The sequence below is a fragment of the Podarcis raffonei genome, chromosome 4 (assembly GCF_027172205.1).
Source record: "Podarcis raffonei isolate rPodRaf1 chromosome 4, rPodRaf1.pri, whole genome shotgun sequence".
In the NCBI taxonomy this organism is placed as follows: Eukaryota; Metazoa; Chordata; class Lepidosauria; order Squamata; family Lacertidae; genus Podarcis; species Podarcis raffonei.
Genome location: NC_070605.1, coordinates 84,659,405 through 84,674,500, shown reverse-complemented (window position 1 = coordinate 84,674,500; position 15,096 = coordinate 84,659,405). Strand labels below are relative to the sequence as shown.

Below are 15,096 nucleotides of genomic sequence, written 5' to 3'. Positions count from 1 at the left end.
CATTAGGCACCCACAAAGGTGAAAGTCTCTTGATGAGTTACTAATGTTGTTTACAGAGGTATATTCCTATATTGCCAAGGAGACCAGACACCCTGTTAAGAAACATCTTAGCAACAGCAAAGCACTTTCATTTATGACATTCCTGCCTGAACATTTTCTGAAGGCATTCTCCGAAGCCATTTACAGGAAATGAGTCAATACTAGACATGGGTATTAGGCAGGAAAGTGGAATAAACTGCTATTTTGCTGTACCCTGACCTCACAAATGATATCGGATTGACTATCGCACTGCAAATCATCCACAGTGCAAACATGAGTGATTTATTCTGGCACACGTGTCCATTGGGTTCCTACTGATAACTGTGGAATTATTGCTGTTTCATTACAGGAAAGTGTGTGTCTCCCTAACCTCAAAGAAATTGAGACCAGATGGGAGAGAGAAATAATTGAAAGAGGAAGGTAAAAGGGGCTGGGGTATATGTATTATGATCTTCAGTGCAGAACAGCCTGTTCTAATCCCCTTAAAGGCACTGTTTATGGCTCTTCAGACAATGCCCGTGCCAGGATTTGAGAGGCCTTACAGTGGAATCCTGTGCATATTTACTCAAAAGTAAATGCACTATATAAAGAGGGGCTTACACCATGCAACCACCTCCTTCTGCCTGGCTATGTGTGTTGGACTCAGTGGAACCCTGATCCAGGCTCAATTACTAGGTCACTTCTGCTGCCATGAGTGGTTGGGTGGTATTGTACATGTGGCAGTTGCTCCCCAACTCTGCCAGACTCAGTGGCAACAGCATATTGTTCAGATCGCTCAGTTAGCATGTTTAGGATTGCAGCCGTACAGTGCAATCCAGGGGTGGTCCAAGACATTTTGCAGCCTGAGGCCAAGACAAGATGGCACCATCCCAGTCCATATATAGAACTAAAATGACAGCTGAATCTTACTTCCACATTGGCAACTGGCTAGCATCTTCCACCACTACACCTACAGGCAGCAGGCTAGTTTAGGCGGCATCGGACTCCTCACCATTCAGAGGCTGGGTCGTCACCTACCAAGGATGCAGTATAGTGGGCTTCCTAACTGGATACACATGATATTTGGGGTAGACCCTTAAGCTAGCTTGCCCTGTGGGTTTGAGGCTATTTGAGTCCAAGGTTTCTGAGCATCATTCATATGATGTTGTCCTCAATCAGAACCCATCTCATAGCTTTTGTTAAGTGAATTCAGATTTTTCCAGAACCTGGGAAAATGAGAAAAGCTGTGGGCTGCTGCTGTTTGCATTCATTTGTGCAATCTGAGGGAAATGATGCTGGGGAGAATCTATAGTTTGTTTACAGAGTGGAAGGAAAAGGAGGATTTTTTTAATGTTTCTTCATCTCTGGCCACTCACTGAAGACTAAAGAAACATATTATTGGGGGGGGGGGGAGCAAAATGACAGAGCTGAGTGCCATCCACATGTTGGTGACACCTCAGACCACATTCCCAGGACCACCTTTTATGTAGATGTTAGAACAGCATGGAGGATCATTGGTTGTCCAAGAAAGAACAGAGTCGCTGTAACACGCAGGGCTTTTTTTCCATCTGGAACTCACCAGAACTCAGTTCCAGCACCTCTCAGGTGGGCACCATTGAGGGAGGTGTTCATGGTGAATTCCGACACTTCTTTTTCTAGAAAAATAGCACTAGTAACATGGGTACCTTCAGCACCCAACTCAGATAGCTTATCCAGAAGGATATCGCAGTCCAGTGATACCTCAGGTTACAGACGCTTCAGGTTACAGACTCCGCTAACCCAGAAATAGTACCTCGGGTTAAGAACTTTGCTTCAGGATGAGAACAGAAATCACACAGTGGCAGTGTGGCGGCAGCAGGAGGCCCCATTAGCTAAAGTGGTACCTCAGGTTAAGAACAGTTTCAGGTTAAGAACGGACCTCCAGAACGAATTAAGTTCTTAATCCGAGGTACCACTGTAAACGGTTTTCAAATTTGCTGAGAAGTACCTGACTACTGACAGGATCACACTTTCCATATTCGTCTCTTGGGAAAGGTCCCACAGGGTGAACATAAAAGTTTCCATTATTAAACCAGGACTGAAGTGTAATTGAAGTGGATCTAGAAAAAGAGTTCAATCCAAAACCACTTGCTTGAGCACCTTGCCCAGGAGGGCACTGCTGCAGTGTTTGAAACTCCCATTGCTCTAGGCGCATTTTGTGACAGGGAATTTCATCAGCACGAGCAGTTTCTGAGCTCTGGGCCCAGTACTGTGCCTAAGATTTCAGGTTAAAACTTCCAGCCACTCTGGAGACTGGAGAAGAGGCACTCTTAAGAATATTAGGGGGTGGGCAGGGGAAGGACTAGATCATGTGAAAAATGAACATAATATTTTAGCTGCAGTTCATTCATTTTCAGCTTTGTATTCTAGTTATAAAAAAAGTGTGCCTAGACATTCTGTTGTTGCGCCCATAACCTAGGTTTAAGGTGCCATGTAGGTCCTAGCTTTCATATCTGTTTGTAACACTGGGCTGCTGGCAACCAGCCTATGGTTGTTTACATCTTTCAGATCCAGGTTAAGTTTCTTCATGAGTGGCCTAATAACCACCCCCTTTTCCAAGGAGGAATTTACAATCACCTGGACTTCCTCTTCTTGTTAGATGTGGAGGCAAAGGGTCAAGCAGACAGGTGGTGGACTATACATGGTCAGACACCTTGTTTATATCCTCAGGCCTCAGCAACTTAAAGTCACTCAGTAAAACTAGACCAGTCTGATTCTCTGGGTACCTCTACTGAGTTTAATGGGACTTACTTTCACATGAGTACAGGACTGTAATAATAATAATAATAATAATTTATTATTTATACCCCGCCCATCTGGCTGAGTTTCCCCAGCCACTCTGGGCGGCTCCCAATCAGTGTTAAAAACAGTACAGCGTTACATATTAAAAACTTCCCTGAACAGGGCTGCCTTAAGATGTCTTCTGAATGTCAGGTAATTATTTATCTCTTTGACATCTGCTGGGAGGGCGTTCCACAGGGCGGGCGCCACTACCGAGAAGGCCCTCTGTCTGGTTCCCTGTAGCCTCACTTCTCGTAATGAGGGAACCGCCAGAAGGCCCTCGGCGCTGGATCTCAGTGTCCGGGCTGAACGATGGGGGTGGAGACGCTCCTTCAGGTATACAGGACCGAGGCCGTTTAGGGCTTTAAAGGTCAGCACCAACACTTTGAATTGTGCTCGGAAACGTACTGGGAGCCAATGCAGATCTCTCAGAACCGGTGTTATGTGGTCCCGGCGGCCACTCCCAGTCACCAGTCTAGCTGCCACATTCTGGATTAATTGCAGTTTCCGGGTCACCTTCAAAGGTAGCCCCACGTAGAGCGCGTTGCAGTAGTCCAATCGTGAGATAACTAGAGCATGCACCACTCTGGCGAGACAGTTCGCGGGCAGGTAGGGTCTTAGCCTGCGTACCAGGTGGAGCTGGTAGACAGCTGCCCTGGACACAGAGTTAACCTGCGCCTCCATGGACAGCTGTGAGTCCAAAATGACTCCCAGGCTGCGCACCTGTAGCCTTAGCTACCTGGTTATTTTCTAGCTTCTCTCTTCTACATGACCTCAGTTATGAAATGCATTAAGGCAAAATGATCATGAAATCTAAGACTTCCTGGGACCTAAAGTTCTTTACTTTTGTTTTTACAACACAGTTGCTTCTTGGAATGTTCTTAATAGACAAGAAAACCCAAGCAGAATTAGGAGGGAAGGCAATTTGTATGAAACACGCTCCTTAATTTAATGGGACAGAAACCCTGTATCCTCAAAGATGCAATACATGCTTTCTAGTGAGCATTAACAGCTAATCTGAGCCCCTCAATGCTGTAACGATGCAATCAAACAGCAGGTATCTTGTTTTATATTTTAAGAAGCAGTTTAAAGACTATTTGCAAATTCTAATGTGTAGAGCCCCAAGCTATAACAACCACCTACAAAGTATGGATTCAATGATTCATAATTTGGAAATAGGGATTAGTTAGATAAGTGTTTCTTCTGTTTTTGGCTGCAGTAACATTGTGGGACAAGAGTTGCTAGCTTGTTTCTCATCAATCTATGGAAGTGCAAGACTGACAAATGAGATAGCAGGCACTGCAATCCTGCCCTTAAAACAAGGAGAGCAATAGAGCAAATGTTATCCACTGACCTAAACAGTACATATTCACAAGTAGGCATGGTTAGGACTGCAATGTTAAGGTGCTTCCAGATGCTTCCTTTTCCCCAGTCACCACACATGAAGTGGTACACAACCACTGCACCACCCTGTGGCAGTGCTGCCGGCCACTGGGACTAAGGGGGCACAGGACAGAGTGGTGGTAAGGACGGGTGAAGTACCATGCTTGCAGAGGTATGCCTGAGTGGATGCGCGCCTGTACCTGTCACCACTGCAAACCTGGTGCTTCCCCTGCCCTCATCTCTGCTCTGCCCCCTCCTAGTCCTAGCACCCCATACGGCCACCTCAGTTCAGAGGACAGTGCAGTGGCTGTATTCCGCCGCAGCTGCTTGTGTAGCAAACGAGTCTTTGCACCTGCAAATAGTTTTTTTTATAAAGCATTTTTGGGGAGTCCTTCTTCCTTTTTACAAGCTAATGTTTCCCTTCATAACTGGGGAGTGTCATGGGTATGCAGAAAACCCTTCTTTGTCTTGTTCTCCTGTTTGGCAAGGGGCTGTTTGGCAAGGGGCCACCAAGTTCGATATTATAATGGATGATGTTGTAATTACATGTGCTCATTTAGGACTGGCTCATTTAGGATTTAGTCCATTTGGTTCACTTAATTCATTTAGGGCTAATTCACATACAATTTTATAACCATTTGGCAAAAGACAGCTAAACTATGTGAGCTATTTCTGCCTAGATGTTAATTCTATGGCTCCCTTTACCTTAAATAATTTTAGTTTGGTGTAGAGACAATTAGTTATCTTTATGTAGATCAGGGGTAGGGGACCTTTTAAAGTTTGAGGGCCACATTCCCTTCTGGGAAACTTTCCAGGGGCCATATGGCAGTGCTGGGTAGGTCAGAGGCAAAAGTGCACTTTTGTGTAGTAGGCTAGTTTTTACACACAGTCACACCCCTTTCTTTATCAGGATACATTCCAGTCAAGCAAAAACCCCCAAGGTGGGTCTAGAGGTACAGTCTGAGGCTATGACAGAGGAGGGTTTGTGACCTGGAGAGAGTCCTAAGCCTCTATAGAAGTGATTCTATATGCAGAGAGAGAACCTATAGGAAGATAGTTTAACACAAACAAACTGGGGCACTTGTATTGGGGAAGCCATCAAAAAGCCACCTTGATCTCTTCAGGAGTGAGAACACTAAAAAGGGAACTCCCAACCATCACACAGTACAGGTAATAATTAGCAATGTGAGCGAGACAGGCAAGTGTGTTAATGGCAATGCTCATTTGCCTATGGTTTGAGTATTATAGCAAAACATATGATTGCATGTGTCTCATGTATATGAGTGATATGGAAAAAAGGAATAGCAAAACTGTCAGCCAGATTTTTCTTTGCTGTGAGTAAACAACTGTATATGTGTTTGCTCTGTGTGTTTGCTCTCTCTCGTGTGTGTGAAGTCTTCTGCTTTCATGCTCCAGGGATGACAGGCAAAGTAATTCTGAGTCTGTGCATAGAGCTGAAATTCACAACAGGTTTGTTTTGCTGATATCATAGATTCAGGGTGGCGATGGGGATGGAATTAGAATCTGATTTTCTAGTTTGCCGTTTCCTTTCTTATTCTTCAGTAAACAGATTACATAATTAGCAGTTGTGCTATCTGGAAACTGGGAATGGGCTTCTAATGGAAGAAAGCAAGTAGCAGTATTATTGTCTTTTAGCTGGTTATAGTTTTTGCTTTTGTTTTTTAACAACCTGCTGTGAATTTGCAGGTGTTCCATACTGTTCACAAATCAGAACAGAAAAACCACTACGAAGAACTGAGATATCATCACAAAGATTGGGATGGTCACCTGTGGTCACTACATCTTTTATCCTGCACCTACATTTGTTCAAAAATCTGCAATGAGCCAGCCAGAGCATAAGAACAGCACTGCGAAAAATTCCTATGTAACATGAATGCTTGCCCATTTGGATGGCGTGCTGATATAGCTTTTTAAAGAAGAACTTTTTGGGAAGAACTGTAGCTCAATGGTAGAGTATCTGCCTTGCATGCAAAGGGTTTGAGTCTCAATCCTTGGCACCTCCAGGTAGGGCTGGGAAGAGACTCCTGAAACCTTGAAACCGTGTTTGAAACCCTGGAGAGCCATTGCCATCAGTGTAGATAATTCTGAGCTAGATGGACCAATAGTCTGATGCAGTATAAGGCCACTGGCTATGTTCCTGTAAGTTTGGAGTCAGTATAAGGTGTTTTCAGTGTCTGTGTGAAGGATGCTCCTCACCAGCTCCTCACCACTAGCATGTCCAGTGTCCACAACCATTTGTATATATATTTTGTATGCATGCATAGTGTTCCACCACACAAGAAGGATCCTGGCTGTATTGCCAACACTTAGAAAGGTGGAAACTACTGAGCCTAGAATCTGATGTCTATGGAATTCAAATATACCACAAGATATTCAAAAGAAGAAATATTAAATATGGGAGGATAGCCAATTGAGACAATAAACAAACGTATCAGCTGTGTTGCAATGACAGAATTGTGCAGTATTTCCCCCACAGATGATAGAAATTTCAGAATGCCCTTTCTGCATATGTTCTCCTAAAATGGGTAAGTGACATATGCTATTTATCCCTGCGACAAGCAATCTCGCTTTACCAGTGCAGATTATCTGCTGGAAGAAAAGGTCACAAGAGTTCTGTTTTTGTGGCTCTGCAGTAATTTACTATAAATGGCTATTGTGCAAAGATATAAAATGAAGTGCTTATGATTATTTTCTTTAAATTACACTTATCTGGTAGATACCGTTTTCTTAAAAGCTGCCCAGGGTTGTGTATGGATAAGTGGATAACTTCAAGTTCATTCTCCAAACAAGAAATAAACACCTATACAATGAGGTTCCTTTCAGGATATAAATAAGTACTCAACAAAGTTTTTAAAACTAGGTTTGAAATAATCAAGTTGCTTTCTATGAAATTACAATGGTGTTAAGTGCTCCTTGCTCTGACTTCTCTTCACACTAGAGCTAAACACAAACCATTCACTGAGTTTGGTTTTTTTTTGGAAGTGTATTTCCCATTTCAATGATTTTCAGAACTTGCTGCAAACATACTTGTGTTGTTCTTAATCTGATTTTTATTGCACTCTTTCCCTTCCTATTCTTTGCTCACATAAAGTTGTATGTTACATTTGTACTTGGTGCATCAGGGTGTCCCAAAGTGGTTGATATTGACTCCCTGAGGTCAATGGAACTGACTCTTCAGATGCTCCTGGACCTCTTGGTGGCTTTCAATATCATTGATCATAGTATTGTTGTAAGATTGGGTGTTTGAACAGCAGAAGGTTAACAAAGCCAGGAGGAGTGCATAAACTTGGCCAACCCTGCTGACTATATCTTACAATTTTCTTTTGTTAAGAAGATCACTGGCAAAACAGTCAGCTGATGCTTTCTGAATGGCTAGGAATTATCTGGAAGGTCGCAGAAAGATTGTTATGTGTACAGTGGTACCTCGGGTTACATACGCTTCAGGTTACAGACTCCGCTAACCCAGAAATAGTACCTCGGTTTAAGAACTTTGCTTCAGGATGAGAACAGAAATCGTGCTCCGGCGGTGCGGCAGCAGCAGGAGGCCCCATTAGTTAAAGTGGTGCTTCAGGTTAAGAATGGACCTCCAGAACGAATTAAGTACTTAATCCGAGGTACCACTGTACACATAACAATCTTTCTGCGACCTTCCAGGTACCAAAGGTACCACTTTTCCACCTTCCAGCTGAAGAGGATGTGATCTAGATTTGTGTATCTGTGAAAGGCAACAAAGGAGACAGACTGCAGATTTTAGGAGCATAGGATGCTCCTTTATACCAAATCAGACCACTGGTCCATCTAGATTTTTCTAGGCAGCAGCTCTCCAAAGTTTCAAATGAGTCTTTCCCACTCCTACCTAGGGATGTTGGGGATTGAACCAAGGACCTCATATAGATTAAACTACAGCCCTGCTGGTTAGGCTATGGCCCTCCTTGTTTCTGAGAGGCAGGGAGAATGAGCAAGGTGAGTTTACAGGGCTCTGTCAGCTACCAGAATCAGGGATGCAGGGTGTCTTCTGTGGAGGTATGATGTGGGGCAGTGAATTTAGCTGGCTGTTGGGGTGTTTAAGCCGTGTCTTCGCCTGTGCTCAACTGAAGGTGTTTCTGGTAGCTGGGTGAGGAATGATATGTGTGTGTGCTCTCACTCTCTCTTTGCAGGGGCAGCCTGAAGCATTTTGGCACCTGAGGCAAAAATCCCTGCTGCCACCCCCTACGGTGGGTGGACAAACTCCCCACCACACTGCCAGGTAGGGAGAAAGATCTCCCCCTCCTGCCTAGTGGCAAAGCTGGGTGGTGGTACTCAGGAGGAGGGAGGCGTTCCGCAGAGCTTTGCTGCTGGTCCATCTCTGCCCCTAGAGGCTGGGAGCAAAGCTAGGCCGTTGAATGGGGGTCCTCCTCTGTCTGTCTCTCTACTATTGCAAATAGGATGTTGGGCTAGTTGGGCCCTTGGCCTGATCCCACTATGTTCTTATGTTGTTTGACCTCTTCACCTACAATAAGCCCTTATTTGGAGTTTTCCTTTATCCCTGCCTCCATTAGATATCCTACTCCAGTGTTTCCATGTGGCTGAAACTATTTAAACTGTTAAACACTGCCAAGAGAAAGCTTGTACGTCTCTCAAGCGTGTTCTTGATATTCATTCTGCGCTGTTGCGATAGCAAAAAATCCCAAGCTAATTCTATTGGCAGTTAAACGCTTCGCTGATTCATAAAAAGCTTGTTTAAGAAAATGTTTGCTTGTGGCAGTAATGGAAAAAAAAGGGCAAGTGTTCCTTTGAAACACAGCCCTGGGCACAGAGAGGGATGTTCTGTCTAGGGATAGAGATTGCCACTGATAATTGCCCATCTGCTTGAGTAGCCCTGGGTACTCGAGTGCAGAGCAACACAGCTTATTGTAGTAACACATTCGTGAACTGCTAGACTAGCATGGACCAGGTAATGATCCAAGATGCACTGAGCATAAGAAACAAATGAGGGAATAAGATATTAGAAGAGAGAACTAAAGGTTTCTCTGTGGGCAATCCGTTCTGTTCTTGCTTGGGCACCCTTAGTAGAAGCTGGTCAGGGTTGGGGAGTGTTTTCCTTTTCACTGGCCAAGAACATTGTCTTTTTTTCCCCTATTTAGAAAGCTGCTCAATTTTCGAGTATGGAATAATGAAGGAACAAGCCACTGGAGACCTGGTGCATTTAGAATTTGCAATGCAGGCAGGGCACGGTGCCATTTCCCCTCCTCACTGGGATTCATTTGGAGAGTTGTTTCCCACAGAACTGTCAGCCTGACACGTTGCGTGGCACCTACTTGCCCGTTTGTTTGTATAGGAAAGGAGGTAGGAGGCATATGAATCAGTGCCATGGCCTGCCAAGAACAACGAAGTAGGTACACAGCACTGGGCGGCGGGGGGGGGGGGAGAAAAATGCGACAGGACATCTAATGACCGCAGCGAGACAGGATCGCTGGGATTGTTAGAAGTGGGCACCCCGTGGCCACAAGTGACATCACCTCTGTGCCACAGTCTGCTTCAACAGAGAAAAGCTGCTTCTCACAGCGAGAGGGGAAGAGTGCGTTAACGCCAATTTGGCAAATGAAGATGGACGTGTGGGTGAGAAGTTTGGAAGATTTGAAACGCAGGCACCCAAAGCCTTGTTTGCAGCAGATGCGCACTAAAGCTTCTTAAAGAACACTATCCAAGAGAAGGCACTGGGGAAATAATGGCTGAGAGAATGCAGCTTAAATTTCCAAGCCATGTGCTGAAATCCTCCGTGGACTCACTGGGGGGTAGATTACTAGACTGACTCTAGGCTAGTGAATGCCAGGAGTCCTTTATTTAAGAAGTGACGACTCCTATGCAGTAGATCAGTTTGAGATTTAGCTGCTCCAGTGTGGAGCCTTGGGGAGGTGCACTAGAGTCGTCTGAGGCCTGGAGCTCATCACCTTTGAAATTAAAGGTAAAGGGACCCCTGACTGTTAGGTCCAGTCGCGGACGACTCTGGGGTTGTGGCGCTCATCTTGCTTTACTGGCCAACAGAGCTGGCGTACAGCTTCCAGGTCATGTGGCCAGCATGACTAAGCTGCTTCTGGCGAACCAGAGCAGCGCATGGAAACGCTGTTTACCTTCCCGTCAGAGCAGTACCTATTTATCTACTTGTACTTCGTGCTTTCGAATTGCTAGGTTGGCAGGAGCAGGGACCGAGCAATGGAAGCTCACCCCATCACGGGGATTCAAAGTGCCAACCTTCTGATTGGCAAGCCCTAGGCTCTGTGGTTTAACCCACAGCACCATCCATGTCTTTGAAAGTAAAACGAGCAAGCAAATAAATCCAGAAGCAGCTTGCAGTATGCCATGAGTGGTCACTATTCAGGACACAAAACAAATTATCTTGATGAGGTGCACAAAATGGTTTGCATATCTGGACTGAGACAATGGCTTCCATAACATGATGGTATGTGAACAGTATGAACTCGATAGGAACCTTTATTTTGGATTGCAACATTCTCTTTGGTTTTCATGCGTGTTCTGTTCCGCGCCATACTCTAATGGTCTTTCTGATTTATGAAGACTATTAGTGGCACATATCCAGGCAGGTGACTGAATTTCAACCATTTCAGTTCCCATAGTCATCGTGACGCACAGGATGTGCTTCAGCTGATTTTGGTCCTCCAGTGGTCACTAGAGTGAATTACAGCATCCAGCCAAGAAAAGTGCTATCTAAAAATGCCCAGTGAGGGTGTAGTTTTGTGACATTATGCAAATGTTTAGGAGTCGGACAAATTTTCTGGTTGCCAGCTGGGAAGGTGGGATAGATGGTACCATGCAGGTTGCTAATTCAGGTTATTCTTCCTGGTCTTATTTGATCCTCTCAGTTTCTTCTTGGCAGGCTTACTTGCCAGGCCTCAAATATTCTCAAAAAATGTGCCCTCTGACCTTGGAGCTCTGTCTCCAATGAGTAACTGCTAGCAGCAATTAAGGAAGAAGGAAGTAGTAAGAGGCAATAGGAAGATCCTACACCCTGCAGAAGACACGGGAAGATAAACCTGCAACCTTGGTAACTGTTATAAGGACCAATTTTTAGAAGTTAGTGGCACCTTGATTTTTTTTTTTACCCCTGTCTCTCAATAGTGGAGAATATGTTGTAGATTTTGTAGCTTGACTTAACAACCTTCCATTTAAAAACAAGTGCTCTAATCATCATTTTAGGAGGTAGCAGTCTGCCAGGAAGCTAGTTCCAAGCAGTTTTTGTGCATTGCACTTTATACAGTCCAAATGGCACATCTAGTAACTGTACTATAGTTTCTGGCAAATGCCGGCAAATGCACCATTATCTGGCCTTTGATACTTGAAACATGTATATTTAGGACTCACCCTATTTTGTGGTTGTAAGTTGTTTAAAATTGTTTTCAGTGTTGTATTAAAAACAGGGGGGAAGGTGCGTAATAGATAAAAACAAAGCAAAACAATTTGAAGGCAGAAACATAGTCTTCCAATTCAACCTTCATCCTGTCACTTGCCACCCCTCTCTGATGTGTGATAAAGGTAAAGGTAAAGGTACCCCTGCCCGTAGGGGCCAGTCTTGCCAGACTTTAGGGTTGTGCGCTCATCTCACTCTATAGGCCGGGAGCCAGCGCTGTCCGCAGACACTTCTGGGTCACGTGGCCAGCGTGACAAGCTGCATCTGGCGAGCCAGCGCAGCACACGGAACGCCGTTTACCTTCCCGCTGGTAAGCGGTCCCTATTTATCTACATGCACCCGAAGGAACTGCTAGGTTGGCAGGCGCTGGGACCGAACGACGGGAGCGCACCCCGCCGCGGGGATTCGAACCGCCGCCCATGCGATCGGCAAGTCCTAGGCGCTGAGGCTTTAACCCACAGCGCCACCCGCGTCCCATCTCTGATGTGTGATACTGATGGTCATATTATGGGGCTGGTGGACACCCCCTACACAATCTTCATTAGCTGTTTGAATATCAACCTTCCTGTGAATCTTGGCTGATGTTTTTGGGGATTTGCGTTATAACAGGAAAAAATACAAGGAGAAGAATATGGTGTAGTGATTAGATTATTTTAGGTGGCAAACCCATGTTCAAATCTCTGCTGGGTACTGATTAAGTTAGAGCAATCATAGTCTCGCAACCTAACACATCTGAGGCACTTGTTAGGATCCTGAGAAGAAGTGGAGGGGAAATAGAAAAGATGTGCCAATGGGGAAAAAAAGTTCCCCATTTCCTATCTATCCCCTTTAAGATAGCAAATGGGGAAACGAGATGTCCCGAAATTCAATAATCATATGAATGACAGCTTGTATTTGCCACTACATAAAAAAGATAGTTATTTTTTATATCCCACACTGCAAAAATAATTGAACTGACGTCATTACAAAAACAGAGTCCTAATAGCTACATGCCTTTAAAGTTAACGTATGGTTAATGGCTGGGCCATCTTACCTCCTTGTCCTATTTTGTAGGTAATCTTTTCCATCAGTAATTGGTTCGACTAGCTAAGATGAGGGTGGCATTTCCAAAATGCCATCCCATTTATAGTTCAGAGCAGCAATGAAAGCACCGAAAATGTAGAGCTCTTTTCCTCTTATATCTGTCCTGTGGATAGAAGAAAATACAGGGCTAACAGAAGAGCCGATCATTACATTATTTGGTACGCTTTTTTTTTTAAGTTATGTACAATGTGGCTAGAAACACTTTTACTCATTTTACATGCATGGCACTCAGTGAAATGCCAGGGGATTTGCATGAAAAATGAACTTGAGAGCCTGAAGTCAAGAGCACAGGTCTCAGTGTCGGCTCAGTGCCACAACTTCTGATATGGTGACAGTTCTGGACGCCATTGCCAAGAGTTGCTTCTTGTCCCTGGTGCAATATCGCTTATATTAGACATATCATGCAAAACCAGCTGGAGGAATCAAGGTTTTCAGCTCCATGCTCTGATCTGGAGCCGCAGACTTTTTGTGGGAAATACAGCTGCCAATTGCAGATTTCAGTGGGCACTGCATCAGTCTGCTCAGAACTATCCATATTGCCAACTAAGTAAAGGACTCAGGTGTTTTGTACACAGAACTGTATTTGCAAATTTGTATATACCCTAAAAAAAACGAAAAACTGATTGAAATTGAGGGTGTGGTAAGCACATTCCCATAGAAATAGAAACTATTGGTCTCTGGAAACTCAGAATGAACTTGCAGATATTCATGGCACAAGTTCTTTGAGAGATATTGTTGGCACTTGTCTGTTTCGGGAGACAATGGAGTGTGCTTCTGGAGTCTCTGGGAGGACATGGCACAAAACGAATGCTTCAGATATGCTTCTAAAATATCCTAAGTTGCTTTTAGAAATCTTGATATGTGAAAAATGCAAAGGTTCACAGAACGGTTATGTATCACTTTCGGTGCTGCATGCTTTACAGAGCTGAGACTGAAACCATTTGAACACTCTGGACCCATCCAAATTGTTAGGCCAATGTAACGAGGCAAGTGTTGCAAGTGGCAAAAACTGGAGTGTGTAACAGAAATGCAATGCTACAGAAATATGTTTTAACAAAAACCCTAGTGAAAAAAGTGAGCCAAAGTGAACAAGTGGAAATAATATATTTTGAAGTCATTGATACTGTATTTATTGAAATAAACAGGAGATTTTCTGAAAATGATGAAATAATCATTGCAGTGGCATCTGTTGATGACTTGGATTTTGAGGAAACAAACCCACTTAGTTCCCCAGGAATCCTACTCCTGACAAAATATGAGTTTTCTCTGGCCAAAAATGTCTTATGAAAACAAATGTTTCAAAAAATCTACAAGCAAAGAGTGGCATTTGCAGATACATATCAACTTCTGGCTACTGAAAAGCCTTTTGCCTGCAGCACGACCATCTGTGACTCACCATTTTCTTTAACCCAGGCCAGCTGCAGAGACTTTTAGTGTTTAGCAAATAATAATAATATAATAATAATAATTTATTATTTATACCCCGCCCATCTGGCTGCGCTTCCCCAGCCACTCTGGGCGGCTTCCAACAAAATATTAAAATACAGTAATGCATCGAACATTAAAAGCTTCCCTACATACGTTTTTTCTTCCATTTGAAAAAGAAAAGACAGCTAAACTGTTATTTTGACAAACTTACATTAATGTACTCCCCCCCCCTTTTTGAAAGTGTATTGTGAGCCTATTATCTAGAAAGGGTTCATTTGCATGTTTCTCAAGCATTTTTATGTTGGTGAAAGTAGCCTGTCTTACTGTCAATATTTTACAAAATTAAGGACATTAATCTCATGGACTTCAAGAAAGTTATGTATATTGTTCTCACAACCTCTCCCTTAAACCTCACCTTCGGTTGCATCCTTTAATGTGTTTTTATTCTGGTTCTTTACCTGTTGTTGTTTTGCACTGGTGTTGTGCATTTTACAAGATTAAAACTGAGTTTCTGAGAAAGCAGATCCCACTGTTCTATCACTTCCTAGTTGTGCCATAAGCTATTTTGTTTTATTACACCTTTTGATATTCCCGTTCAGTGTACTTAACACCCTTGTTTCTGATGAAGCATAAAGCATACATCTCATTTAATTCCTGATGTTCACAATGAATGTTCTGTTAACTCAGCTTTTATATAACCCATTATGTAAGTTAATTCTCACTTTGCACAGAGTAATATTCTTTGCCAGTCTGGAGACAGGGGATCTGCTGGCACCCTGCACCATAAAAAGGGACCTCACCAAGAAACACTGCTTCCCAGCATGGCCACAGGGCTGCACTAGTGCTTTCACAGTGAACACCAGCACCTTGAATGGAGCCCGGAAACAAACTTGCAGCCAGTTCAAATTGGGTAAAATTGGTATGATGGAATCAAAGTG

The 15,096-nt window shown here is 43.8% G+C and overlaps 1 long non-coding RNA gene across 1 annotated transcript; it reads left to right on the top strand.

Moving 5' to 3' along the window:
* The first annotated feature begins 5,265 nt into the window (after positions 1–5,265).
* Positions 5,266–9,608, top strand: LOC128412383 (uncharacterized). Its single transcript, XR_008330076.1, has 3 exons — positions 5,266–5,391; positions 8,400–8,488; positions 9,366–9,608. It is a non-coding gene; the product is annotated as an uncharacterized LOC128412383 (long non-coding RNA).
* The last annotated feature ends 5,488 nt before the right edge of the window (positions 9,609–15,096 follow it).